Here is a 14,661-nt window from a genome sequence, read left to right as displayed (position 1 = left end):
AACAATTTGTATTTTATTTTATTAATTGCGAATAGAAAATATTTCTGGTGAAATTTGACTGCAAATCCAAGTTTTCTTTTCCTTTGAATCAATGATTGCGCATCGTACGAATGTCGGGGTAATTTCGTTTGAAAATACAAGTTAACATAAGTTTACATTCATGAAATTGGGCATAATCTCAATTTAATAAACCGCTACCAATTTATTAAGGGAGAGTCGGTAGTGGCGAGACACGTTTTGTTTTTTTGTTATAGCACTCACATTTTCAAGAACATCAAGTCTGTATATATATCCATGGACAGGTGTGACTCTATACTGCAAATTTAAGTTATACAGTTACAGAACAGATAATGGAAAAAAAAGTTATTGCCGATTTACGATAATGTCTCGCGACTACCGACATAAAAAATCGTCCGTAGTGGCGAGACACTATCTTAAAATCAGAGTCTTCATCGTTCAAACGTCACAAAAACAAAGGAATCAAAGAGAAAGAGTATAATAATTGATGCCTTTAAATCATAATATTGTTTCATTCAATCATAAAAATACAGGCAAATATTTTTCTCATTGTGAGCCGCTAATCCATGTCACAGTTATTAAAAACATATAAGCTTTTCTTCCTGTTCATCTTTTTCAATTTAAACTATAGTTATGAAAAATATTGTCGACAAAACGTACAAAAATTATATCAAATTCATTAGGACATGTACAATATTATTAGATATAAAAAAGCCACTGCCGACAACAAGTGTCTCGCCAATGCGGAAACAGCATTTTTCGGTAATGACGATGTACAATCCTATGCATCGAACAATAATTCATAGTGCTCTGGAAATTTTGAATGAAACTTAATTACTAAAGACTCAAAACATTTAACCCTTCAGAAAATTCCGGAAATTTTTATATATTATCACTTATACCGATGGGAAATAAAACTTTTAAAATATCTTGAAACTGTTATTAACAGTATAGCGATATTTCGTACATCAAAAACGTATGTATCATATTGAAAAGTTAAAGCACAATAAAACTTGACTTTCAGACCAGAAGTGCCAGCACAGTCAGTTCAGCTGTCTGAAATATCCTAATGTCTCGCCACACCGGCTGTCTCGCCACTGCGGACAACGCCTTACTTGGGGGATTTAGGGTCGCTGATTACGAATTGAATGTCAGATTTTTGAATCTGCAATTGCTAATTAAAATTTAAAGTTGACTGCGATTTTTAGGCGGAATTCACCCGAAATTCGTACGATCCGCAATAATTCAAATGGTAATTCGGATATTCGAACGAAGTTCACCCGAAATTCGTATAATTTACAATCATTTAAATCACATGTTCAGTCGTTTTTTCGGACGAAATTCAATGAAAGTTTGTTTCTTTTGCAATTAAAAAAAAGGCACAAAGCAACGTTTATATTCCGGAGAATTTCTTCTGGTCTGAAAGTCAAGTTTTATTGTGCTTTAACTTTTCAATATGATACATACGTTTTTGATGTACGAAATATCGCTATACTGTTAATAACAGTTTCAAGATATTTTAAAAGTTTTATTTCCCATCGGTATAAGTGATAATATATAAAAATTTCCGGAATTTTCTGAAGGGTTAAATGTTTTGAGTCTTTAGTAATTAAGTTTCATTCAAAATTTCCAGAGCACTATGAATTATTGTTCGATGCATAGGATTGTACATCGTCATTACCGAAAAATGCTGTTTCCGCATTGGCGAGACACTTGTTGTCGGCAGTGGCTTTTTTATATCTAATAATATTGTACATGTCCTAATGAATTTGATATAATTTTTGTACGTTTTGTCGACAATATTTTTCATAACTATAGTTTAAATTGAAAAAGATGAACAGGAAGAAAAGCTTATATGTTTTTAATAACTGTGACATGGATTAGCGGCTCACAATGAGAAAAATATTTGCCTGTATTTTTATGATTGAATGAAACAATATTATGATTTAAAGGCATCAATTATTATACTCTTTCTCTTTGATTCCTTTGTTTTTGTGACGTTTGAACGATGAAGACTCTGATTTTAAGATAGTGTCTCGCCACTACGGACGATTTTTTATGTCGGTAGTCGCGAGACATTATCGTAAATCGGCAATAACTTTTTTTTCCATTATCTGTTCTGTAACTGTATAACTTAAATTTGCAGTATAGAGTCACACCTGTCCATGGATATATATACAGACTTGATGTTCTTGAAAATGTGAGTGCTATAACAAAAAAACAAAACGTGTCTCGCCACTACCGACTCTCCCTTAATGAATGACAAGCGAATTCGGTAAATTTTTTAAAAAGTGTCCGCCATATAGGATCCGACATTTTGATATTCAAAAATCTGACGTCAGATTAGTAATTAGCGACCTCAAAAATCCCTGAGAAATAAGTTTCAGTGATATGAGTACTTTGCAATTTATTTTTCTTTTTGAAAGGGATTTTAGTTCACATAATGTAAAAATTAAATGGTTGTATCTCAGAGAAAAAAAATTGGATCAGATCGAACCTAGAAAATTTTGAAAGGAGAAATATAATTCTGTCTTTTGAAATTTAGACCAATGATTAAAAAAATTTTTTTGTCGATTTTATAGAGTGTCAAATATTACCAAAAACTTTATTTTTCACGCTTTTAGGTTAGAATATCTCAAAATGCTGACGTGATAGAGTGATTTCCTTGTCATTTTTGGATTCAGCGTGACAAATTATATCGAAAATGACTATTCCGGTTTCTAGGTCTGACAAAATCCAAAATTTTGTAGGCCTGTGTTATCTTATGTTATTATTAATTCAAAATTACAAAAGATATGGTAGATTAGGATAAATTTCCGCATAAGTTTTAAACTTAATATATATTTTACTTTTACTATTCATATAACAGTCAAAGTTTGGGTGAATTTCGGTAGCTAATTAGAATTAACTTGTTCTTCGAATAATTGCGAATCGTGTAAATTAATAGTTGCGGATTATAATAATTTTGCATGAAATTCTCCGGAATATAAACGTTGCTTTGTGCCTTTTTTTTAATTGCAAAAGAAACAAACTTTCATTGAATTTCGTCCGAAAAAACGACTGAACATGTGATTTAAATGATTGTAAATTATACGAATTTCGGGTGAACTTCGTTCGAATATCCGAATTACCATTTGAATTATTGCGGATCGTACGAATTTCGGGTGAATTCCGCCTAAAAATCGCAGTCAACTTTAAATTTTAATTAGCAATTGCAGATTCAAAAATCTGACATTCAATTCGTAATCAGCGACCCTAAATCCCCCAAGTAATGAATGACAAGCGAATTCGGTAAATTTTTTAAAAAGTGTCCGCCATATAGGATCCGACATTCTGATATTCAAAAATCTGACGTCAGATTAGTAATTAGCGACCTCAAAAATCCCTGAGAAATAAGTTTCAGTGATATGAGTACTTTGCAATTTATTTTTCTTTTTGAAAGGGATTTTAGTTCACATAATGTAAAAATTAAATGGTTGTATCTCAGAGAAAAAAAATTGGATCAGAACGAACCTAGAAAATTTTGAAAGGAGAAATATAATACTGTCTTTTGAAATTTAGACCAATGATTAAAAAAAATTTTTTGTCGATTTTATAGAGTGTCAAATATTACCAAAAACTTCATTTTTCATGCTTTTAGGTTAGAATATCTCAAAATGCTGACGTGATAGAGTGATTTCCTTGTCATTTTTGGATTCAGCGTGACAAATTATATCGAAAATGACTATTCCGGTTTCTGGGTCTGACAAAATCCAAAATTTTGTAGGCCTGTGTTATCTTATGTTATTATTAATTCAAAATTACAAAAGATATGGTAGATTAGGAAAAATTTTCGCATAAGTTTTAAACTTAATATATATTTTACTTTTACTATTCATATAACTGGCAAAGTTTGGGTGAATTTCGGTAGCTAATTAGAATTAACTTGTTCTTCGAATAATTGCGAATCGTGTAAATTAATAGTTGCGGATTATAATAATTTTGCATGAAATTCTCCGGAATATAAACGTTGATTTGTGCCTTTTTTTAATTGCAAAAGAAACAAACTTTCATTGAATTTCGTCCGAAAAAACGACTGAACATGTGATTTAAATGATTGTAAATTATACGAATTTATTATAATAATTGAATCGCAGTAACGTTTACAAAAATATTAAACTTATGTTCTAAATTTATAATTGTAATAACAAAGGAAATAGTTTTTTATGATACAAGTGCGTAAAGTGAGTGATTATACGAGTGTAACGTTTGCAGCACGAGGCGAATCCGAGTGATGCAAATCACATGAGTATAATCAGATTTACGCACGTGTATCATACAACATTTTTTGCAACACCCACCTCTAAAGTTAAGTACCTATTATGAAGAATTCCAACTTTCTATTAGAATAATTTCGATTGTATAGAATTAAATAAATCAATCGAAGATTAGGAAAAATATCATTAAGCAGGAGTGTATAAATTTGAAAGTAAAGTTCTTTTTTCAATTTTGTGGTTTTGTATGGTCTAAAACAATCCTTATATTATATGAGAAAAATTTCGGTGCGTAAAGTAAATTTCAGTGCGTAAAGTAATATTTTAGTGCGTAAAGTAAATTTCAGTGCGTAAAGTGAACCACTTTACACACCGTTTGAAAAAGAGTTTCTTCACTCACACTTTTCGTTGTCTAAAATTTAACTTTTGAGGTTAGTGTTGCAAAAAATAATTTGTAATAAATATAAAAAATTATTTTAAAAAGGAGAAAATACATTTTCGACGTTAAAGTGGTTTCACATAAAGTAATGTAGTTCTGTGTTTTTCAAATGTAATATACATTGGGAACTGGACAAATATATTCCATTTCTTGCACTTTCATGTACACACAAATTTGTGAAATTTCGTTGGTATCGACTGAAGTTAATGTGTTTGAATGGTCTTTAACTATTTGTAATACATTCAACTGCCTGGGAAAGGCATTTTCGGTATTTAATTCGGATACAATTGTGTAGTCTTTAGCCTGACATCTATCAACTATGAACTGCTCAAATTGAACAAATTTTCCATTTTCTAGTAAAGCGTATGTGTTATTCGAACGATTACGTTTTAATTTTTTTGAAGAAAATAAACATCTATTTTTAATCATTCGTTTATAGTAAACTGCTTCAGGCAATAATTGTAACTTCTCATTCCATTCATTTTGCACGGCAATTTCCTTTCCAAAGTACCTTATAGTGAAAGGTTTACAAGTTTTTTGGGTATTTCTGTTTTCTAAATTTGTACAGAAAGTTTTAACGCGTTCAGAGCCTACAGGAAATACCTTTTCCGTCAATAGTGTATTATTTCGCTCCATTGCAATTGATCTACTTATTTGATTGCATACGCCTTTAGCAGAATTTATTTTTTTCAATAGTCGACCATTACCTGATTCGAATACGAAACCAGAATGAGCCCATGATGGACCCCAATCCAAAAGAGATTTAAGCCAATGTAACAACTGGTGCAAATTGTAAGTGAATACTTGATTGGAAAAAAGTTCTTCACACGAATTTAAGAACTGTAATATCAAATCATACATGTGTTCTAAATCGGACCTTGTAATTACTGGTTTTAGTGAGATGTGAAAAACTTCAACAAAAAGCATCCAGTGTTTTATTATTTTTTTTTTTTCAAAATAGAGAGTATGGGCACACTGTAGAAAAGAATCCAATTCTCCCGCTCTTTGGCTTTCCAAAATTTCCTGTCTCGTATTGGGCGTGTAAGACGCATCACTTGATTAGGGGTTTGGAAACTATTTAACAAATAGTCAATCAGGTCCAAATGAGCATCGGAAAAAACATACGTAAATGGTGAGCTTGAACTATCTATGAAGTAATTTAAAAATTGTTTTCCTATACCTAATCTAAGAAAATGCATATCATCTGGTACAAAGCCACAAATAATATCAAAACTCTTTAAATTGATTAGCGGTGTGACGCGTGATACTCCGGATACTGATTTAGTTTTATCAACTGCATCTTTCATAAAGCCAAGAGTATTTTCGAATGTTCTTTCTAAAGGTTCTTCTTCTAGAAGTGGATACTTCAAACTACCTCCAGTTTCAGAGAGATTTCGAACCCAAACCCCAGGATGTAGACACCAATTGCAGCAGCATTTTCCGTTGAATTGCACCAAACCTTGCATTGGAGCACGTGCTATTGTATCTACACAACAGCATAATACATAAGGTCTGATTACATAGGCACACAAAAAATAAAAAGTTGTTTGGCCGAGACACTACACTAGTCTATTTTCATGTATTTTTTCACGCTGAATCCGAATCCGAAGTCAGAATTATCAGATTGGCTCTTATTTTTGAGATAAACTCAAAAAACTGCTCAGAAAGAAAAATAAAATCAAAAAGTTAAAAAATTTTTGAATGTCACTGAATGTCAAAATTGTTAGATTCGCTCAAATTTTTGAGATAATTGAAAAAAAACACAAGTAACAAAAAATTCAAAATACTCAAAATCAGTTTTTTGGAATTATCTTCAAAATTTGAGCCAATCTGTTAATTCTGACTTCGAATTCGGATTCAGCGTGAAAAAATACATGAAAATGCACTATCGTAATGTTTCGGCAAAAAAAAATTTATTTGAGCTAAAATCGCCAAAAATTGATAAAAATTCTGAATTAGGGGCACAGATAATTTTTTTTGCCGAAACACTACGATAGTGCATTTTCATGTATTTTTTCACGCTGAATCCGAATTCGAAGTCAGAATTGACAGATTGGCTCAAATTTTGAAGACAATTCCAAAAAACTGATTTTGAGTATTTTGAGTTTTTTGTTACTTGTGTTTTTTTGCAATTATCTCAAAAATTTGAGCGAATCTAACAATTCTGACTTTGGATTCGGATTCAGCGACAAAAAATACATGGAATTACACTATCGCAGTGACATTCAAAACTTTTTTAACTTTTTGATTTTATTTTTCTTTCTGAGCAGTTTTTTGAGTTTATCTCAAAAATAAGAGCCAATCTGATAATTCTGACTTCGGATTCGGATTCAGCGTGAAAAAATACATGAAAATAGACTAGTGTAGTGTCTCGGCCAAACAACTTTTTATTTTTTGTGTGCCTGTGTTATTATTTCTTTTCCACGAATAGTACAAGGAATTCCTGATTCTGTTACCTTATTTATTTCATCAACAAATGAGCTTAAAAATACACACATATCAGGTTTATTTCTGCCAAACCATAACCCAAAAACAACAGTTTTAGACGACCTAATATGTAAAGGTGTTTCATTCACTACAATTTGAATTGGCCAAATTGAGTAAATTGAACTCTCAAATACGGGTGCACCATCACTGTTAAAAGTAAAGGTAACATAACTTTTTTTTTAAAGCTTCGAGGTTTTCTACGAATTCACGATAGGCTCTTCCATCGTATATATCTGAGTAAATACCTGGTTGGTGAACTCTTCTATTTACAATTTCATCATAATAATCGTCGTTTGCTTCAATTAAATTTTTGATTTCAGCAGATATGTTGTAGGTCACGTAAAAATTGGTATAATTTTTATCTTTTAGATGAATCACTTCGCCGCATATGTGGCAACTTTTTTTAAAATCTTCATATTTATAGGTACCTAAAGAAGAGCCACACTTTGGACAAATGGAATGAAGATTAGCAATATCGCGAGAAAAGAACATTTGATCAACTAGGTATCGAGTGTCTGGTAAAATTGGTTTGGAAAACATACAGTTAATCATACCAAACATGTTTGTTACAGCAACATGTGAGAGTGAAAATCGTAAAGCATATGTCACTACCATCATAACAATTTCTGCTTGACTAACTTTAATCGACGCACCAACAGTCCGAAAAAAAGTGTCGTCTTTCAGTTTTTCATGTAATCCTGGCAATTTAATTTTTCTTTTATTTGATTCTTCAGGAGCTTCTGCAAATTCGTACTCTTCATCCATGTCTTCTGCATAAGGTTCTTCAAAAATGAATTGCCTCCAGTTGTCATCCCATTCCTCATCTGAGTCATTGTTTTCTTCTGGGTTTTCATCATCATGATTACGCTGAAATTAATTGCAATCAATAATATTTGCGCTGAAATAAAGGGAAGTACTTGTTTAGATTTTTAAAATAGTAAAAAAAAGTTTGATGTATATCATTTTTTGCCGTTCTAAGGAAAAGCTTATTTAAGTCACATTTTTGAAAGAGAGATTAATAACAAATAATCAAACAATATATAAATAATAAAAATATTGATTTTTGTTTTAAAATATCAATCTTGTGAAATATTGAAAAATTTTACCAATTGATTGGCCTCCATTAATTAAAATAAATTTAAAAGAGTATTAAAAATAGTAAAATGTTACGATTTCACAAGGCTAAATTTCTTCGAACCATATGGAACAAAGTTATTTTAAATGTCTTATAAGATTAATATGATTGAAAGGGATTGGGATAATCATTTCCAATTTTCTTATTCATTTATTTCCTAGCATGATTTTTTTTGTTAATGTGTAATAAAAAAATAAAAGGGTTTACCATTTGTTCCACTACTGAAGTTGTCGCAGCTGAAGACATTTCCATTTCGACACATTCTGACTGTAACAAAAGTTATAATGTATACATATTATAGTGTCGCCTAAAAATGAAAATGTTTTAAAATTACTTATCGTGCCACGTAAATCGGGCAATAATAACTTTTTAATAAAATTATTAACTTATTTAGGAAAATTCCCTGTCATTCCCCGATTTTTTCCTGACTTCCTTGATCGCTGAATAGCTTGACCACTTAGAAATATTCGTTAAAATAAGAGTTATGCAAATTTTTTTAAAGAGACTTAATCCATAAGGAAATCATTGGAATAATTCTAACTATTCAAATACTAATAAAAAAACCATAACATGAAAAATATATCTCCTCTAATTATTATTAAGGTAAATATCCCAGTTTCAAGCTATCTTAAGAAACCTAGCCACATATTTTAGGTTTTTTAATAGTGTGTCCAGCGATTTGGTGGCACCAATCCTTAAGCGGCTAGATAATGGGGAAAATTTACCTTACACTTTGTGTACTTGGTTTTTCATGTTCTCTAAAGTAAATTTAAGGGGAGGCACCACCCCCAATTATTAAATGAGGTTATATTTTTTTTTTGCATCATTTGGGTCCTAAAAACATACAGGATGGTCAAAAAAATAAAATTTTAATTTTTGACAATTTTAGAAATTAATTTTTTAAAAAAATTAATATTTTAAATATCTATCTTCTTTTTCAATTTTGACTATTTTTCATCGCCAATTTTTTTCCATGCTTTTTTAATGATTCTTAAGAATCTCGCGCATGGATTTTCAAAAATTTTAATTTTTTCAAAAAAAGAGCGAAAAATATAAGTTAAAACATCATTGCACTCTCCTATTAAATATGTATCTTCTTTCACAATTTTAAGTATTTTTCATCGTCAAATTTTTTCCACACTTTTTTAATGATTTGTCAGAATCTCTCGCATGAATTTTCAAAAATATTAATTTTTTCAAAAAATAAAAATTCTAAAATGGTCAAAAATTAAAATTTTCTTTTTTTGACCACCTTATATGTTTTTAGGACCCAAATGATGCAAAAAAATATAACCTCATTTAATAATTTAAATTTAAGTGGGTCAAAATTGGAGGTGGTACCTCCCCTTAAGCGCCAGGATAATTATTGGCCGATTAAAACTTACTGAATAAAAAAATTGGAAAATCCATTTTTTATTTTGAAAATTTGTGAAATTAATAATTTGGTAAATATTTTTTTAACGTTTTACGTAGAATGAGTATCTAAAGTTACTGATCGAGATATTAATATTTGAATTATGAAATGTGTATTAACAGATTAATGCGGTTAGCGGATAAAAAATTATAAAAATCAATGATTATGATAGATTAATCTGAAACTTTGGTTACCATGTCTTGAAAGTCACAGATTTACATTGTCATGGGAAAGTTAATACTAGTAAAATCTGAAGTGACATAAAAAAATCAAACTCGAAAAATTTTGCTATAATCAAAAAATAATCGAAATTTTTTGCTATATTCAATATATAAAAATATAAAAATAAAATGAAATATATAAAAAAATAAAATATAATAAAAAAGGTAACGACTACCTGTTGGAAACTGGTACGAGATGCAAGTTCTGTACAATTACTTTGTCTTTGATAACAAATTGTGTCAACTCTTTTATTACAGACATCAAGAACTTATTAAATTTTTATGTCGTTAATATCTATTTATGCATGTATATTAAGGTAAGTCAAATTTTTTTTCGCTAAAGCGTGTAGCAATAAATCAGGACAACAAATGCATACTTTGAAGCATACACTTGCTAAGTATGCAAAAATCCCAATTCGGAAACTGGTACGAGATGCAAGTTCTGTACAATTACTTTGTTTTTGATAACAAATTGTGTCAACTCTTTTATTACAGACATCAAGAACTTTTTAAATTTTTATGTCGTTAATATCTATTTATGCATGTATATTAAGGTAAGTCAAATTTTTTTTCGCTAAAGCGTGTAGCAATAAATAAGGACAACAAATGCATACTTTGAAGCATACACTTGCTAAGTATGCAAAAATCCCAATTCGGAAACGGCCTTCCGGTCATATGAACAGGTCTCGAAACTGTGGTGGTGGGGGAGGTGTAATTTTTTTGGGAAAACGCTAATTCCAAAACTTGCCACCGCCGCCGATTTATTTACTGGAAAACACATTTAGGTTTGATCTGCTTAAAATCCAAGACATTTTAAAAAAGCCGTCTTTGCGCGCTCTTATGTAGTGGTGGAAAGTTTTCAAACTAGTGTTTTCGGTAAAAACGATATCCTTTACCACAATGTCCCCACCACCATAGTTTCGAGACCTGTTTATACGACCGTGTCAAAAGTGGAGCATTTATGAACAATTTTTAAGCATTTAAAATGTAATAATCTTAATTAATCATTAAATATAAAGAATAATAGTAAATATTTATGCACATTAAAAATTATATAATTTTAACATTAGTATAAACATAAAAAGTTGATGAAAAAGAGAAAAAATAGATGGAAATATCCTGTATATACATAACAAGTAATTTAAATGGTATAAAGTTAAAGTCAATTTTAGAGTTTTACGACCTGTGAAATAGCGAAAAAAGGCACTGTAAACTTTAATTCTTTTAATAGGCTAACTACATTAACTAAGAATTGAAACATTCTTTTTGAAAAAAAAATTAATTAGTTTTTAAATAAGGTGTTTTTATACCTACAGTATTTTGGTCAAGCAATCGGATAGATTGGATTTTCACTGTCGTATCACTAAATTTGATTGGCTCTGACAAATATTAGATTTTCACCGTCAAAATTGAATTTTTTTAGAGCCAATCAAATTTAGTGATTCTACCTGAAAATTCAATCCAGCCGATTGCTTGACTAAAATACTAGAGGTATAAAAGCACCTTTAGCCATAGGTCTGCATTCTGCGTGCTCTTCGTTCCGCTTATCACCTACCTATCTCTGCTGGTTGCGAACCACTGTTCTTCCTTTCGCCATGAGTATTCACGAGTTCTAGTTCAACATTAATACCAAGGATTGCATTTTCAATTTTTATCATCCAATCCATCATCAACACTATAAAAATGTCTTCATCAGAAGCGGAGAAAGAAATTAATTTCTTATACGTTAGATTTTATTCAACCAAAAATTTTTCCATAGTGAATGTCAGTGATATTAAAAACTTTGAAGAGGACTTTGAAGGAAGGTTCTTCAAAGTAAAATCTCATGATGGAAAGTTTCATCGTGCTCAAATATTCTACAGCGGTAGTGAGTATAATTATTATTATTTATATAGTTCAGAAGTTTTTATATTTGAAAAACCAAAGCATAATAGTTTTGCCAATATCGCGATCATGAACGCAAAGCAAGAGAAAGGAATGTTAAATATGTCTCTATTCCTGTTTACATTACCCATGTGCTCGAGAATGGCTTTGACAAAATTACTCTGTATTGGACTTCAATATTTTTTTTCTGCTTTTTCAAAATTCAGAAATTTTAAATACTGCATTTTTCAAAGGTGTTTTTTTTATTACAAGTTTTTTATATTTTTACTATAAAACGTTACACCGTGTCATATATATGAAGCTGCAAGTACAATTTTTATTTTTCAAGGAAATAAGATGAATTTTTGACCTATCAAACTTTGTTTAAATTTTTTATCAAATTTCAATTTTTCATGAAACTTTACGTTACGCAGTTTCAGTACAAATGATGAAAAATTTTTTCTTTTTTCTTAAATTGCGTTGATTAATAAATTTATATATTCAAATTAATAAGTTTATTGTTTTATATTACAAACCCGATAAAGAAAAATTTCTTACATGCAGCTTCGCTTTTTATCTTTTAAATTGTTTTTCGAAAATTTTTTCAAAATAAAGTTTACCGTTTTTTCTTTTAAATTCAATATTTCAAATTCAAATAAAAAATAATGTTCTCAATGTTCATCTATCAAGTTCATAATTTTATTTTTGAACTTGAGTGATAAACATTATTTTTCTAAACCCACTTCATCTACATACTAAACTTGAAAATTTTTTTCAAGTTAACTAACAATAAATGCAAAAATATACAGAATGATAGGATGACAAACTTAACTGGAAAAAGTATCTTTGATTGCTTCTTGAAAAATAAACTGATACAGAAAACTTGGACATATTTCATTAATAGATCTATTTTAATCGATAACCATCAACCAGGATAATTAAACACATAAAAACGCTCCTTTTTTTCATGAGCACCTCATTAAAAATTAGAATTTAAACAAAATTTGTAACTATATTGGATATTATTGTGGACATCCTTCTGAAAGTTTCATCCAAGTCCACTAAAATAATGAATTCACAAAAATACAGCTGTATAATTTAATAAAAAAAATAATTTAGATAGTATAAATGTTTCTATTTGTACTATTCATACTATTTTAAAATAGTTTAATTTACTTATATTAATTGATTGTTATGTGAAAAAGTCCAACATTTTATGTAAAAATTGATTTTTAAACTTACTCTCTTAATTTGAAACCGTGGAATTTCACTAAAATTCAGTGTATTTCCACTGATTGGAAAACAGTGTCCGTGGACACTCAGTGACGGTAACTGCTTAATCAGTGAAAATAAAATATTTTATCAGTGTGTATGCACTTATTGAAATCAGTGGAAGACTATTCACTGATTCAAATTTAGAGAGTACCTGTCAAATGCCAAAATTCACCATATTTTTATTACCTATTTCAAAATAAGGAAAATGCGGAAAATATAAGAATTTCTAGTATTTTTGTACCGAAGTTTGGTATGCTTATTCCGCTATAGCCTTTTGTCAAGTTAAGAAAGTTTACGGCAAGATGTTTTACAGCTTAAAAAATTATATATATATATATATACAGGGTGATTTATAATATGTGAACAACCTCTTGTCACAGAAAACTAGACAAAATTCTAAGAGGGACTATTTGGTTAAAAATTTGAAATATTTAGCCAATTTTGATTAAAAAAATTTGGGAAATGTAAAAAAATAATGATTATTTTGACGTCATTTTTGTTCTCCGTAATGTATTCCGTAAAAAAACAAATGGTTGACTTCCGATTGAACGAAATGTTGTGATTGGTTAGTTTAAGAGAAAGTCACTAGAAATTTTCGTATTTTAAATTGAAAATGTAAACAGAAAATGTTTACAAAATTATTAAATTAAAAAACTAATTGTAAAATAAAAAGTGAAGTGAGTGTAAAAAATAACCCCAAATGGAATACAAGATGTTTATTGCGATTTATTTAATTCAAGGTAAGTAAAGAATAAATAATTAAAAAAAAACTTTCCAGGTTAAGTAGGGTTAACTTGTTTACATTTTACAGTTTAAAAAAAATTATTAATACAACAATAATTAAAAAGTAAATAAATGAAATAAATTAAAAAATACATAAATTAATTAATTGGATTAAAAATAAATTAATTCTGGAATGAATTTTCTTTTGCAAAATTTGTTTTTAATAAACATCAAAATTTTTTGTTAATTATAAAATATTTAATTTTTATAATAACTTAAATAATTAAAAACAATAAATTTCACAACTCTCAGTTATTTAATTTAGGGAAAAAATTTAAAAACATTTTTATCATTTTTTTTCAAATTTTATTAATGAAAAATTCATGAAAAAAAGCCTGCAAAAAGCTGACATCTAGTGGTGCTTACTACCAAACATCACAATTTTTCTAATTATTTTTTTGACAAAAAAATTGTTTGGATCAATTTTTTTTGCAAAAAATTTTTTTTAATAAACATCAAAATTTTTGTTTAATTATAAAATATTTAATTTTTATAATAACTTAAATAATTAAAAACAATAAATTTCGCATTTCTCGGTTATTTAATTTAGGGAAAATTTTAAAAACATTTTTATCATTTTTTTCAAATTTTATTAATGAGAAATTTATAAAAAAAAGACGCCTGCAAAAAGCTGACATCTAGTGACGGTTACTATCAAACAATAGTAATTTATCTAATTATTTATTTTTTTAACAAAAAAATTGTATGGATCAAATTTGTTTTATTTTTTTTCTGAAAAATAATGAATTGATTAATTTTAATGGATTAAAAAA

This window comes from Leptopilina boulardi, unplaced genomic scaffold (assembly GCF_019393585.1).
Source record: "Leptopilina boulardi isolate dan_hultmark-lab unplaced genomic scaffold, ZJU_Lbou_2.1 LbouV2_33, whole genome shotgun sequence".
NCBI classification, from domain to species: Eukaryota; Metazoa; Arthropoda; class Insecta; order Hymenoptera; family Figitidae; genus Leptopilina; species Leptopilina boulardi.
This window is presented reverse-complemented; position numbering follows the sequence as displayed.